Source organism: Mesoplodon mirus (genome assembly GCF_964341445.2).
Source record: "Mesoplodon mirus genome assembly, chromosome: 7".
NCBI lineage: Eukaryota > Metazoa > Chordata > Mammalia > Artiodactyla > Ziphiidae > Mesoplodon > Mesoplodon mirus.
The window spans coordinates 90,429,836-90,444,156 of record NC_138983.1 but is presented as its reverse complement, the minus strand read 5'-3'; the positions used below and the strand labels follow the sequence as shown (position 1 = coordinate 90,444,156).

Sequence of the window (14,321 nt, the reverse complement as noted above, 5' to 3'; positions counted from 1 at the left end):
TCTTTAAAGAAAAATTTCACATAAATCAGAGACAAATGAAAGATAATAAAGTCCATACATTAAAAAAAACAAAAAAGAGCATGGGTTCGGGTCACATTGCAACTTCCCACTTACTTATAGCTGTGCAATTCTGGGCAACTCACATAATGTCTCCTCAGACTGTTCATCTATAAAATGGGGATGGTAAGAGTTCCCTACCTCAGAGCGTTGCTGTAATCCATAAACACGGTTAAGTGCCTTGGTAAATGTTTGAGGCTCTCTGGTTATTATGAATTAAAATATGTCAATGGCTTCTGGCCGTGTGATTTATATAATAGTTTGATGTTTAACCAAATGGTAAAACTATTCCATTTATTATTCCCATCTCTTTTTAACCCTTAGCCTGCTTTGTTGTTTATGTTTTCTCCCACCACAGAGTGCTAGTTCCAGGAGAGTAAAGGCTTTATTTTGTTCACTGCTGAAAGCAACAGCACCCAGAAAAGTACTGTACATATGAAGCCCTCAGTAAACACTAGCTGAATGAGTGGTGCAAAGTGTTACAAGGAAAAGTACACCAAAACTTTCATTATAATAAAAAAGTATAGATAAAAAAATCTTTCTCTAATGGCTTCCAGTCAAGTAACTGAAAACACCATATGCTATAATAAAAACATAAGTAATTTATGAAAATTTGAAGGCAAAAACATAATTTTAAAAGATGTAGACCTATGTTAGGCGTGATAGAGTATGGATGCTTTCTTGAAATTCACAATCAGATCCAAGAGTATCACTTTCAGACTGTTCTAGTAGACTGAGTTTACTTTTAGTTGTCTTTGATGAAACAGTCACTATTCTACTCTCTTTCTTAACAGAAATGTGTTTTTTCGAAGACTCACTTTTAATTGGTTTATTAACCAAAGAATTATTTTGCCCAATTCCTTTGCTTTTCTGCTTTACAGGTGAGTCAGAGCAGGAATGCAGGTCCTTCCCAGGTTGTTTCTTAGCAGAGTAGTTTTTGGTCTATTCACCTGCTTTGCTCATTTTCTCTGAAGAAGACCTGCTATTTCTAGATAATTCCTCTTCTTTTCTTTGACTTCCAGTTCCAGAAATGACGTCTGCTGAAGGAGAACATGTTCTAGCAATGAAATCTTCAAAAGACTCCTGCCGCTGCTCTGTGACTGGGACCCCCAGGTTGTCTTTGGAAGTTTCTAAGGCCTCCTGAGTAGACGCTGGGACACGGAAGGAGACGAGAGGCAAAGGAATCCTAGCATCACCTGTAATTTTTGGAAAGTGGAGGGGAAGACAAAAGACAAGACAAAAATTCAGAGATGAACAAAGCCAACCATTAAAAAGTAGAGTTCAAAACTTCAATGTTACTCTGTAATCTTATTATTAACACAGTCAATTGATTAATCAGAAGATTTCAGAGCCAGTTTTTTTTGTAATTATATCTTGCCAAGTGATTCTCAGCTTAACCTAGCTATATCCAAGGCTATGTCCGCTACATTTTCAGACTTTGGTGATTGGGGTAGTTATTACCCATTTCCTTTCCCTCACTAAAAATAAAACCCTATTCTGTAAGATAATTAATTTCTTTGCTATCCTCCAGGCACATGTAAACCGTATATAGTTTGTGACCAGACTGTGTTCTCAAGCTGTCAGTTCCCAAGGCCACTCTGAGATTGGCTGATGGGGGCTCCAAGTAAGGCTAGAGGAAAAGCTGACAGGTTTTCCCCTCCCATTCCCATAACCAGGTGATTCACTCTAATATGTTACCTATTAGCTATGTCTGGATTACTTATTTTAAAAATTATATCAGTATGTGTACCTTCATTAGTGTTCCTTCATTGTAAGCTGACTGCATACAAATAGAAACCTAGATAAAATATGAACAGAATAGACATTTATACAATTTAAAATCTGGAATATTTTCTCTAATGTCTTCTTTCTTCATTAAGGATAGTTTGCTTTAACTCATAAATTTTCTCAAGAACTTCCAGTCTCCTTATTTACAAAAGTACAGTATCATGAAATGGGCACACATTTACTAATCTCAGATTTGGAAAGGACTCCAGAGTCTTCTAGCTCCCGAGCATGTGAACTATTAGAGACTGATCATTATTGTTTTCTCCCTGACTTGGTCATTTCCTTTTTGCTAATCACTCTTAGAATCATTAAGTGCTGTTCTGTCCATTTACTTGGATATTTTGCATTTGTTATGGGGCACCCTGTTTTGATTCTGATTTTCCTTCTTCAAGTGCCTTCTTTTCTTCTTTAGGTGGACTACTAACAGTAGAATTCACCTGGGGACGACCTAGTAAATGAAAATATGACTGATCTATACCAGCCATTGTGGCCAACTGCCCAAGCCTAGACGAGAGGAGGAACGGAGAAAAGACAAAGGTTATTATAATCACAGAAGAGCAGTTTAGATTTCCCCAGACCTACAATCATGAAATACTTCTAAAATCTATTTTTTTTTTTTTTTTTTCCTCCGGTACGCGGGCCTCTCACTCCTGTGGCCTCTCCCGTTGCGGAGCACAGGCTCCGGACGCGCAGGCTCAGCGGCCATGGCTCACAGGCCCAGCCGCTCCGCGCCATGCGGGATCCTCCCAGACCGGGGAACGAACCCGTATCCCCTGCAGCGGCAGGCGGACTCTCAACCACTCCGCCACTTCTAAAATCTTAAAAGCCAACATCCTACTCCAGACTACAAGCCTCTCTCTCCCCCAAATCCTCAGCCCTTTCCAGATTCATCCTCTAGGAGACATCCCACTGTCTCACTAGCAGCTTCAATATGTTCCATGCACCCTGTCCACTGCCTGTCACACCTCCATTCCCACACTTCTTTACCACCTTTCCTCCAGTTTCCAAGAATGTGTTTGTTCCTTCCTTCCCAACACCAACACCAATTCATTCACTGACAAAACACCACTCCATCAACCAACTATCAATCTCCACTTCCCTCTTTCAGCAAAATTGCTCCCGGTTGAGAACCACTGACCTATATCTCCCCTGCAGATTAATAATCATTTTTATGTCTAAGGCAAAGATAACTTTAATTCAAACTTATCAAACAAGCAAAAGAAGTGAAAGATAGGAAAATTCTTATGCATTCCCGAATATTTTCAATGAAAACTGCCTTTAATTTAGTCTTTACAAAGCAACTATACCTACTAATTACTCTGTATACAGGTTACTCTTTTATAATGGGCTCCCCACTCTACCAAAGCAGGCTTCCCTATTTGCATTTCTTAAAAAATTTAATTCCTCATTTTAAAACGTCAACTATATTACCTATAATTACACTAAATTTGGCTAAATATAGCCACGTAAGTGATGAAAATTGCTCCAGTTCCTCAGCAAACTACCATTAGAGTCGCCAAGAGAAGAATGCCAGGAAGAGAAATGAACTAACCCAGCATCTTTAAGGAGAACCAGGAAAGCATGGAACTTCTGAAAAGAATTCTCAGTGCTGCCCAAAACACCTTCATCATCCAGGATCATGCTTGTCAATGAGTGGGCATGAAGGGCTTCAGACAAAGAGAAAGTTGTGTTTCTTAACTGGGCATTTTCATGTTCCAGCTATACAAGAAGACTGAAAACGTCTGACATGATTTTTTCTCATTGTCATCAAAAGTAGTCTTGCCTTGGGCTTTCCTGGTGGCGCAGTGGTTGCGAGTCCGCCTGCCGATGCAGGGGACACGGGTTCGTGCCCCAGTCCGGGAAGATCCCACATGCTGCGTAGCGGCTGGGCCCGTGAGCCATGGCCGCTGAGCCTGTGCGTCCGGAGCCTGTGCTCCGCAACGGGAGAGGCCACAACAGTGAGAGGCTCACATACCGCAAAAAAAACCCCCCAAAAAACAAAAAACAAACAAACAAACAAAAAGCAGTCTTGCCTAGTTTCAAGGAACAAAACTAAAACACTCAAAATGTAATTAATTTGTAATTAATGTAACCCTCTGCCAGTAAAGACAGAGACCATATCACATAATAACCAAAACCCACAGGCACCCAACAAAGTTTCCTATATAACACCTAGGTGGTATATAAATAAACCAAAGTTACCGTTTTATTAATGATCTTTCACAAAAGATCACATTTCTAACTGGTTCAATTCATAATGGAGCCTCATTCCACATTAGAAAATGACCTGCTTTAAGTTTCCCTTAAATTAGAAAGTGAATTATAGAATCTGATTTGAACAAAACATATTACAACTCTGCTGAATGTTAAGAATTAACTTTAGTGAGTAAAATATCTAATGCTTACGTTTAAAAGTCCTAAATCATACCCAACCCGATTTATTAAATGTACCATCACCAATATTTTCTTTGGCTTCTTGAACATATTCACCCCCGTGCACTCTTCCCCTTCCGCTCATCATCTACGCACTTAAAACCCCCTGTAAGCTCAACTCTCATATTTCTCAGAAAGGCCGTTAATGTTCATGATGCCCCTTTTGCCTTACATGAGCAGGTGCTCAACATTTATTGAATGAGTGTCTGCCAATCCAATGGATGCACTTTCAAAAATTCCTCCCTACACTCACCCTGTGATAAATTATATTTAGATAGAACTTTTTAGATTATGCCCTGCTTTCACGCACATTACCTAATGTAATTCTCATAGTATATATTTTTATCTTTCATTGCATTCTTAGAAGTTTTCCAATATCTTAAATTTATTTAAATGATTCACTTTCCTAATTCATTGCCAGGAGAGTCTCATCATGTCTTTTATGTTACTGTATATACAATACATGCACAGAAAGTGCCTTCTTGAACAAAGAATCATGAACAGGAAATAAGCTAATGTCATATAAAAGCACACACACACACACACATGCACAAAACCAGATTTTCACATCTTTAAAAACATGCTTTCTGGAATATAGATCATATGATCACTAAATACCAGTAAATGCAAAAGTCCATATGATACAACCAATTTGCAACCTATTACAGTTTTAAAGCTTACAAAATATGTGTATACGGCTTAAAATCAAATCAAAATAAAACCAAAACACTCTCAAAAGCAGATGAAACGTGTTTACCTCACTGACTCGTCTATCAGCCTTCAGTCTTATTACTCTTTCCTCCTTTAACTGCTTTAGGCACTCCTCCAGGGTTTCCTAAACAAACAGAGTCAATATTATAAGTAATTCATAGTATAATATCCAAAAGCCTTTCCAGCTATTGGTCTCATCAGGATTTAGGGGCAGAGGCAGAAGTGAACTCAGATTTTAGTCTGCTACTGGTCATATCATACCATGCCAGTGAAATGAATGATCAAAATCTATCAAATTTGCAAAGATTTATTTAAATTCCACTCTTTCCAACATAAATTTGTGGCAGCCCACCATAAAAGGCATATGCATATAACATAGTAAGTCAGAAATAAGAAGTTACGACCAAGAAAGAAAAATTCTATTTTTATTTGTGGGTCTCTTTAGAGCAGGAAGTCCTATTAACGAACCTGCTTAGCATACCTGAATTGCATAATTGCAGATTCAAAAGCATGTTTTAAAAAAGTGATCACTTTTAAAGCAATTTACAGTCAAGCACTGTTCCTGGAGTTCCCTGGGTATTAAATAATCGAATCATCAAAACCCTAAGAGGGGGCTTCCCTACTGGCACAGTGGTTAAGAATCCGCCTGCCAGTGCAGGGGACACGGGTTCGAGCCCTAGTCCAGGAAGAACCCACATGCCGCAGAGCAACTAAGCCTGTGCGTCACGACTACTGAGCCTACGCTCTAGAACCCACGTGCCACAACTACTGAAGCCTGCGCGCCTAGAGCCTGTGCTCCGCAATAAGAGAAGCCACCGCACCGCAACGAAGAGTAGCCCTCCCCTCGACACAACTGGAGAAAGCTGGCGAGCAGCAACGAAGACCCAATGCGGCCAAAAATAAATTTATAAAACAAAAAACCCTACGAGGAAAGAACGATCACTAACTCCATGTTATTTTACAGATGAGGGAAACAGAGGCAGAGAAGTAGAGTAAGTAGAGCAGCACAGCCAAGGTCACACCACTAAGTAGCAGAGCCACACTGTGGACTCAGGAAGCTGGCTGCCATTCCTGCTCACGGAGGTGGTAGTCTTCCCTTCACCAAGGTCACTGAAATAAAATGAACACTGATAAACTATCTTAGGAGTTTTAGGAACTAAGACACTTCGGTCCTTGAAGTGGGGAGACTGCTTGCAATAGGCAGAATTCTGACAGAGCCCCCAAGATGACCACTTACTGAAGTACACAAACCTTCCACTTATCCAATCAAACTCTAAATGTAGGTGCTGTAGTGAAGGGATTTTGCACATGGAATTAAGGTTCAAAATCAGTTGATCTTTTAAGATAGGGAGATTATTTTAGGTGGATGTGGCCTACTCAGGCACCCCATGAAAAGGACCTGAACTCTTCCTGAATTGAAGTACAAAAGGGACAAGAGGGAGACTCTCCATTGCTGGCTCTGAAGAAGTCCAATGCTGTGGCAGGGAAGGCAAGCGAGGCCTCTAGGAGCTGAAACTCTCCCCCGACTGACAGCCAGCAAGGAAATGGGGACCTCTGTCCTGCAACTGCATAATCTGAATTATGCCAACATGTCGAAGAAGCCTGTAGGCATTCTTTCCCAGAGCCTCTGGACGCTAACACAGCCAGACTGACATCTTGATTTCAGCTCTGTGGCCCACACAAACTATGGTGAACATCCAACGTTTGGGGCTCAATATCTTACACTTAAATTTCACGTGCTTTAACACTCTCAGGAGGGAACCCACATGTTCCCCTGTGTATCTGAGCAGGAAGCCCAGTCACGCTGTGCCTGGACTTCTGACCTACAGAACTCTGAGCTAGTCAAATAGGTATTGTTTTCAGTCAGTAAGAGTGTAGTAAAAGAATTAATATTCTACTCAACCTCCAGGTTCGTGAGCAAAATAAATGATTGTCATTGTTTTAGGCCACTGTTTTGGGGTGGTTTCTCATGCAGTGATTAAACAATCATAATACCTATACTTATGAAAACAGTAAGGTATATTTATACATGTTAACTGCTTTGAACAATCACTTAAAGAATGAGGAACTCTATTATATGCCATCATTGGGAGAGGAGCTGGTATCACTTTCTGGACAGTAGCTTTTGGTACCTAACAACAATCCTACATCAGGAGTTTACCCTAAGGAAATCAAAGATGTGGGCAAAGATTTATCTACCAACATGATGTCATAAGATTGTTTATAACCAAACCCTAGAAGAAAGCTAAGAGCCTCCGAATTGGGACTGGTTTAAATAAAAACAGCTCATTGTCTGAAGGAATGCGCTATGAAGCCACTAAGAATGACAAGAGGTCTCAACCAGAGTTAATGAATGGGCTTCAGGAGTGCTACATTCAAAATATATCTGTGCGTTTTTCCTGGGAGATGATGCATAAGCTTAATCAAATTCTCTGATGTAGAAGAGTAGTTAGTGACATGGCAAAATATTTCGGATACTTTTTTAAGACAAAAGAGCAGATTAGGTGTGTGTACATGCAGAGGTGGCTTTTATTTCCTTCAAGAAGTTGTTCATTGTTTTCAAACATTTGCTCAATGAACATATATTTTTATATTCAGAACATGTTTAAAAAATTGAGTCTAGGGCTTCCCTGGTGGCGCAGTGGTTGAGAGTCCGCCTGCCGATGCAGGGGACACGGGTTCGTGCCCCGATCCCGGAAGATCCCACATGCTGCGGAGCGGCTGGGCCCGCGAGCCATGGCCGCGGAGCCTGTGTGTCCGGAGCCTGTGCTCCGCAACGGGAGAGGCCACAGCAGTGAGAGGCCCGCGTACAGCAAAAAAAAAAAAAAAAAAAAAAAAAAAAAAAAAATTGAGTCTAAGAACTTCAAATTCTTTAATGGTTCATTACTAAAGCCAGTCAAGTTTTCAATGGGGAAAAAGGGAAAAAAATTGCAAAATTCCTCTACTCTTAATATAATGGTTTAACCAATCTTCTAAAACTGATTTCAAAGAAATTCTAAACAAATAAACAAAAAAACAAAAAACCCTCAGCACGGTCAGAGGAAAGGAGACTAAAATTCCTGACTGGTTCTAAATAGCACATCAAAGTGCAATTACATGCAACAGTTTCTCCCTCTAATGGAGGGAATTAGAACACAGTGTTCAATTTTTGTGAAAAAGTGTACCCTCCTCCTACAAAGTATTCAGAATTCATGTCCCTTACATGGAAATACGGAACCAAAAAAGTTAGAAAGTAAAATTGCTTGATATTCTATTACTTAAGTAAGACTAATGATAAGGCTTTGGAATAATTTTCCTTCCTGCCATCTGCTCTCCATTCCACCCTTCTGTACACCAGCTAGGGTGATTTTTCTGGGACAAAGCTCCCATCATATTGGATATCAAATTTTATGTTCAACTTTTCTCCATTTAACATTGAAATCAATCATTTCTCATATAATCAGGGGATTCATAACCTTGATTTTTTTGTGCGGGCTACAAAATATTCCACTGTGTGGGTTTACTGGTTAACCATTTTACACATTTAAATTCTTTCCAACTTTTCAGTATTATCAGACAAAATAACCGTTTTTATGCATGAAGGCTTTTTTCCATATTGAGAATAACATTCTTACAATAAATCCATAAAAATGAGTTTGAGATCAAAGCAAATGAACATTTTTAAGGCTCTGAGGTACCTATCTCCAGACTTCTTTCCAAAAGATTTCTGAGATTTTACACTGCCATCAGCGATGTATCACTTGGTATATAACCTCTACTATAACTGTTGGCTTACTTCCTCACTTAGAGTGCAAGTTATTTGAAGATAGGGGGTGTATTTTATTAAGTGTTTATCCCCAGCACCTGTGCCTAGCACAACGTAGACGGTCAATAAATAATTGCTTAATAAGGAAAATCCCTGCCACACACGTACATATAAGATGTACCTGTGTGAAAGAGAGACTGTGTGTTTTTCTCTAACTGGATAGATGAAAACTTGTCATCTTCTTTAATGTGCAATTTTTTTGCTTATAATTAGTCATTAAATTTCTCTTTTAGATTATATTGTAAATATTCAGATTCTCTGAGGCAAATGGGCCTGGCACTACCCATTAGCTACATAACCTTGGACAAGTTCTATAACTCTAGGCCTCAACTTCCTCATCTATAAAATGGAGATAAGCTCCCATATTACAGAGCTCTTGTGAGAATTACATGAGTTAAAACACATATAAAATTAGAAGAGTGCTTGGTACATAGAATATGTGCAATTAATGCTGAATGAATGAACATGCGAATGCAAACAGTAGTGAAGGGCTTAAAATGAAATGGTCTCATCCCACTCCCACATCCAGCACTCAAGAAGTGACCGATTCTTTACGCAGTTTTTAATTGTAAAATACGATATGTGTACTGAGAAGTGCACAGAACAAAACTGTCAATGTGACAAATAAAAAGAGAATACTTACATAAGCACTACTCGAATCTGAAAGTATTGAGACTTGTCAGCATCGCAAAAACCCCCCATATCCTTTTCTCATCACAAGCTCCTTCCCTCTTCCCGGTTAAACACCAACCTCACTTCTTGACAGTCATTGCCTTTAACCTGCATGCATCCCTAACAAAAGAGTTTAGTTGTGTCAACATCTAACTTTATGTACAGGATCATAGTATATGAAGTCTTTTCTATCTTATTTCTTTCTCTCAACATTGGTTTAAAAAATTCATCCACATTGCTGCCTGTAGCTCTAGTTCATTCAATTTTATTGCTGGATAGTTTTCCCACTGTACAAATACACATCATTTATTTTTGACTCTTAATGGACATTTGGTTTGTTTTCAGTTTGTGCTAATGCAAATCATGGACAGGAATCCTGCTGTACCCGTTATTCTGGTGCATTTACACAGGGCGGGGGTGAGGGCTGCTGGCTCACAGGCTATTTATATACCTTCAGTTGATGGAGAGGGCTAAATGCTTTCCAAAGTAGTTGTGTCGATTTACACTCCAGTATAAACAGGGTAGAGGATTCCCATAGTACTTCAGGTCTACAATACCTGATACTACCAGACTTTATTTATGTATTTGTCAATCTGATTGGCATGTAGTTTCCTTGGTTTTGACTTACTTTTCTCTTATTACTTAATGAAGTCGTACACTTTTCTGTGTTTACTGGCTGTTTGGATTTCCTTTTTTATGAGGTTTACGTCAACTATTGTTATTTTTTATTATTTTTTTATTATTTATTTATTTATTTTTGGATGTGTTGGGTCTTCGTTACTGCATACAGGCTTTCTCTAGTTGCGGCAAGCGGGGGCTACTCTTCATTGCGGTGGCTTCTCTTGTTATGGAGCACAGGATCTAGGCGCACGGGCTTCAGTAGTTGTGGCAGGTGGCCTCAGTAGTTGTGGTTCGCAGGCTCCGTAGTTGTGGCGCACGGCCTTTGCTGTTCCGCGGCATGTGGGATCTTCCCAGACCAGGGCTTGAACCCATGTCCCCTGCCTTGGCAGGCAGTTTCTTAACCACTGTGCCATCAGGGAGGTCCAACTATTGTCATTTTGAATTCTTCTGCATTTCCAAGTAATACTCTCACATAACTATTTTCTCACTAAATAGGAGGCATTATCTGTTCACTTTCTGAATTACTAACAAGTAAGGGTTTAGTTCCTCTACATTCTTTCCTATGTCCACACTGCTCAATAAAGTTATGTCATCATGAGTTATTCCACTGCTCATGATCTCTTTGACATGTAGTGATATACTTAAAAACCTACATTGTTGGGCTTCCCTGGTGGCGCAGTGGTTGAGAGTCTGCCTGCCGATGCAGGCGACACGGGTTCGTGCCCCGGTCTGGGAAGATCCCACATGCCGCGGAGCGGCTGGGCCCGTGAGCCATGGCCGCTGAGCCTGCGTGTCCGGAGCCTGTGCTTCGCAACGGGAGAGGCCAAAACAATGAGAGGCCCGCGTACAGCACAAAAAAAAAAAACAAAAAACACCTACATTGTTGATCAACTAGAAACTCTCTCAACGTCACGCTTTGTAAAATAAGCACATTCATACCATCTTCCCTTTTTTCAACCTCCTGTCTACCTTCCAAACCTAGCTCTTACATTGTCAAAGTTGAAATTTATATTCTATTCTATGTGCAGTTAAGTCTTCTGTTATTTGAGAGTCAGTACGGAGTAAGGTTTAAGAGAACAGGCAGAGAGCCTAAACTCAAAGCCTCGATCCAACCTTAAATTAGGTACAGCCCGGGCAAGTTCCTTCCCTGTCTTAGCTTCCTGCTCTCAAAAGTGGGAATGATATTAGCACCAACCTCATAAGGCTATTCAGAGGATTAAATGAGTTAATATATGCAAAAACACTTAGAGCCTAATATATACTAAGTACATACCAGTATACAATACATTTCAGTACATACCAAGTTAATACTAACACATACTAAGTATAGTTTACTTTAGTTATTTGTGATTACATGCACGTTGACAATAAAAGCTGCAGACCAAGACAGTATTGCCATTATTACAATGAAATTAATATTGCCCACTGCAGATGTACTGTGTCTCTGTGTATAGACTACACCTCGTTCCATACTGTGCCAGTGTCACTGCCCTTGTGCAGGGTGACCACATACCCCAAGCCGCCTTGGGCTGTTCCAGTTTATACCTGTTGTCCTGATGTTACAGCATTCGAGTGCCTCCTTACACTATTGAAGTGTAAGGAGTTTGGACAAGTTCTGGTTTGGACAACAAATTAGATACGTGGTCATTACCCCTGTGTGTCACTGAAAAGGGGGACATCTATAGTGTCAAGTTGAAGTGGATTCTTCCCTTCCTCACTAATACTAGGTTAAAAATCAACCACAGTCTAGTGTGCTTCAGGTTTATGTCCGTATAGCCTTTTCTCCTCTGGAGTTCAAGTTCCTTCTCCTCTTCCTCTCCCTCCTCCCTTCCAACAGTGCCTAACACCTAGTAAGTACAATATGCCTCAAGGTGTTTCTAAGCTCTCAATCACACAATCAATAGAAGCCTCTCCACTCTAGACTAGCTGCAATCTGCACTGAATCCCCTATTACCTTCCTTCTTGGTTTATTGCCTCATTTTGCTGGATTATGTCTATAAATAGCTTAAGGTGTAGCACAGGAGGTCAATTCTTCAAATTTCTTTCTGTACAAAATATCTTCTTCAGCCTCCACGTATGACTGATAGTTTGGCTGGATACAAACCCCTAGGGTGAAAATTATGTGCCTGAAAAACTTTGGAGGTATCTTTCTAATGCCTTCCAGGATCCATGGTGCTCATGACAAGTATGATAAAGTCAGATTTTAACCTTTTTTTTTAGGTGACCAGTATTTTTCTCTCTGGAATGGATGTATCCTCTCAGTATTTTATTCTATTTTAATTTATTTTTTCAGTATTTGAAAGTTTCACAATGAAGGGTGCCTAGGTATGAGTCTATTCTTGCTCATCTTGCATAACTATTTTCAATCTGAGGCCTGATGTCTACTTTCAGCTGTGGGGAATTTTGTTGCCCTTTGACAGCTTCCCTCCATTTTTTTTCTGGGTCTGGACTTTCTAATAGTAACATGTGGGATCTCCCAGATGCAGCCTCTCTAACATATTTCTATCACATTTTCCATTGTGTCTTTCTTTTTTATATACTGAGAAATTTTTTAAATTCCTACTGAATTTATTTCAGCAACCATATTTGCATTTCCAGGAGACCCCTCTTGCTTTCTGACCATTCTCCTTTTCATTAATACCCTAGTCTTATTTTATAGTTGCTAGCTCTTTTTAAACCTCTCTCGGGATACTAATTAGGGTTTTTTCTTAAATTATTCTGTTCCCTAAATTGTCCCTGGTCCTACTAGGATATGTTTGCACTCTTTCCCCCTCTCTCATATTGTAAGCTTTACTCAACTAACAGGCAAAAGACAGTTATTTTCTATTTAAGAACGAGCGCAGAAAGCTCCCTGAAGTCAACGATTGATTGGCTTCTTATGCAGGAAGAAGCGGGGAGTAACTGTAACAGGATCTCCCCCAAACACAATTTTCGAGGGTGTAAAAACTCACAGTAGCTGCCCCAGTTCTCGCCAGTTTCACTGTTTTCAAAATGAAATCATCTCATTTCAGGAGGGTGAGGGCGGGGCTGGGAGTCCACTCCTCCAAACACATCCCTTCAATGAGCTCCCCTATTTGTCACACTTTTAACTAACTCCACCCTCTCTCCTACATGCGCACCTGAGCATGGGGCTACTTTTTCAGATGGGGTCAGAATCCTCCTCGGTTGCTCGTGGTCCCTGTGCATATTCTAGGTGATGCTTTTCCTCTGTTCTACTGCTTCAGTTTCACACTCTTCCACCTGTCTTCTCTCTTTCAAAACTATGTTGAAATCTCTTGATTGTTGTGGGCATATATACTTAAACACTTTGATACCATCATTGTAGTGTCTTGTCAAAACAGAGAAGAGCTAAAAGGGTTCTCAGTGTATTCTGAATCTGCTATTCTGTGGTCCCAGTGTTTAAACTTCTTGGACTTCCCCAGTGTCTATTACTGCTTTTACAAATACAATCTCGTGGTCTATTCGTGAAGGAAATGAATACACCACATCTAAAATAACAAGGAATGCGGGTTAGATGCTCTAGGGTCTTGTCATACTCTGCCATTTACTAATAAACCACTTACGTTCTACAAATTGTAGGTGCTCATTTATAAAACGAAAGGGAGTAACTCCACTTAAACTATAGATTTCTCCTACTCTAACATTTCATAATTTTCTAAGTTCTTTTCTTAAAATTTCTCTATATTATCATTAATTTTAATTAAAAAATAAAAATCTAACTTTCTCTTTTGAAAATCAAAGAGTAATTCCCGTAGTCCTACAATAATGGGATAATCAGTTCTGAAACCTGTCAAGTGTCATGTTTCATATGAAGAGAAAGTCATATTAAATAATTTTTAAAAATTAAACATGGACTTTGTAGCACAAAGACAAGGTCCCCCCAAATGGTGTTCCTTTATTTACTAGAAATGTTCAGCTCTGCATTAAAGTTGAAATAAAATAAATATATTAATTTTGAGGTGCAAAAATTTCTTATAAAAATCAATTTTTCTTTTCTGCCCATACAAACAAAAGTATGGAATGACATTAGAGGTCAGGTTTATTTGGTAATAGAATGTAGCTTCTTGATATTTTTGATTTTAGGAAAGGCGAATATCAACATCAAAACGTTTTTCAACTTTACTTTTATTTAAAATGAGGCCATATTTTCCTCTTATAAAAAGAGAGTTCAACTAGAACTGTCAATTTTCTCATCTGTAAAACAAGAGCACTGAATCAGCTGACTGTAGTCATT

The 14,321-nt window shown here is 39.5% G+C and overlaps 1 pseudogene across 1 annotated transcript in view; it reads right to left on the bottom strand.

Annotated features, from left to right (window-relative positions):
* Positions 1-705: 705 nt before the first annotated feature.
* LOC309808866 (centrosomal protein of 78 kDa-like) overlaps positions 706-14,321 on the bottom strand; it is a 1,034,926-nt pseudogene continuing 1,021,310 nt past the window's right edge. The window contains exons 11-15 of the transcript in view: positions 5,036-5,113; positions 3,398-3,564; positions 2,178-2,349; positions 1,808-1,855; positions 706-1,269 (exon numbers count right to left, since the gene is read on the bottom strand). The product of the transcript in view is annotated as a centrosomal protein of 78 kDa-like (transcript). The remainder of the gene's footprint in view (positions 1,270-1,807; positions 1,856-2,177; positions 2,350-3,397; positions 3,565-5,035; positions 5,114-14,321) is intronic.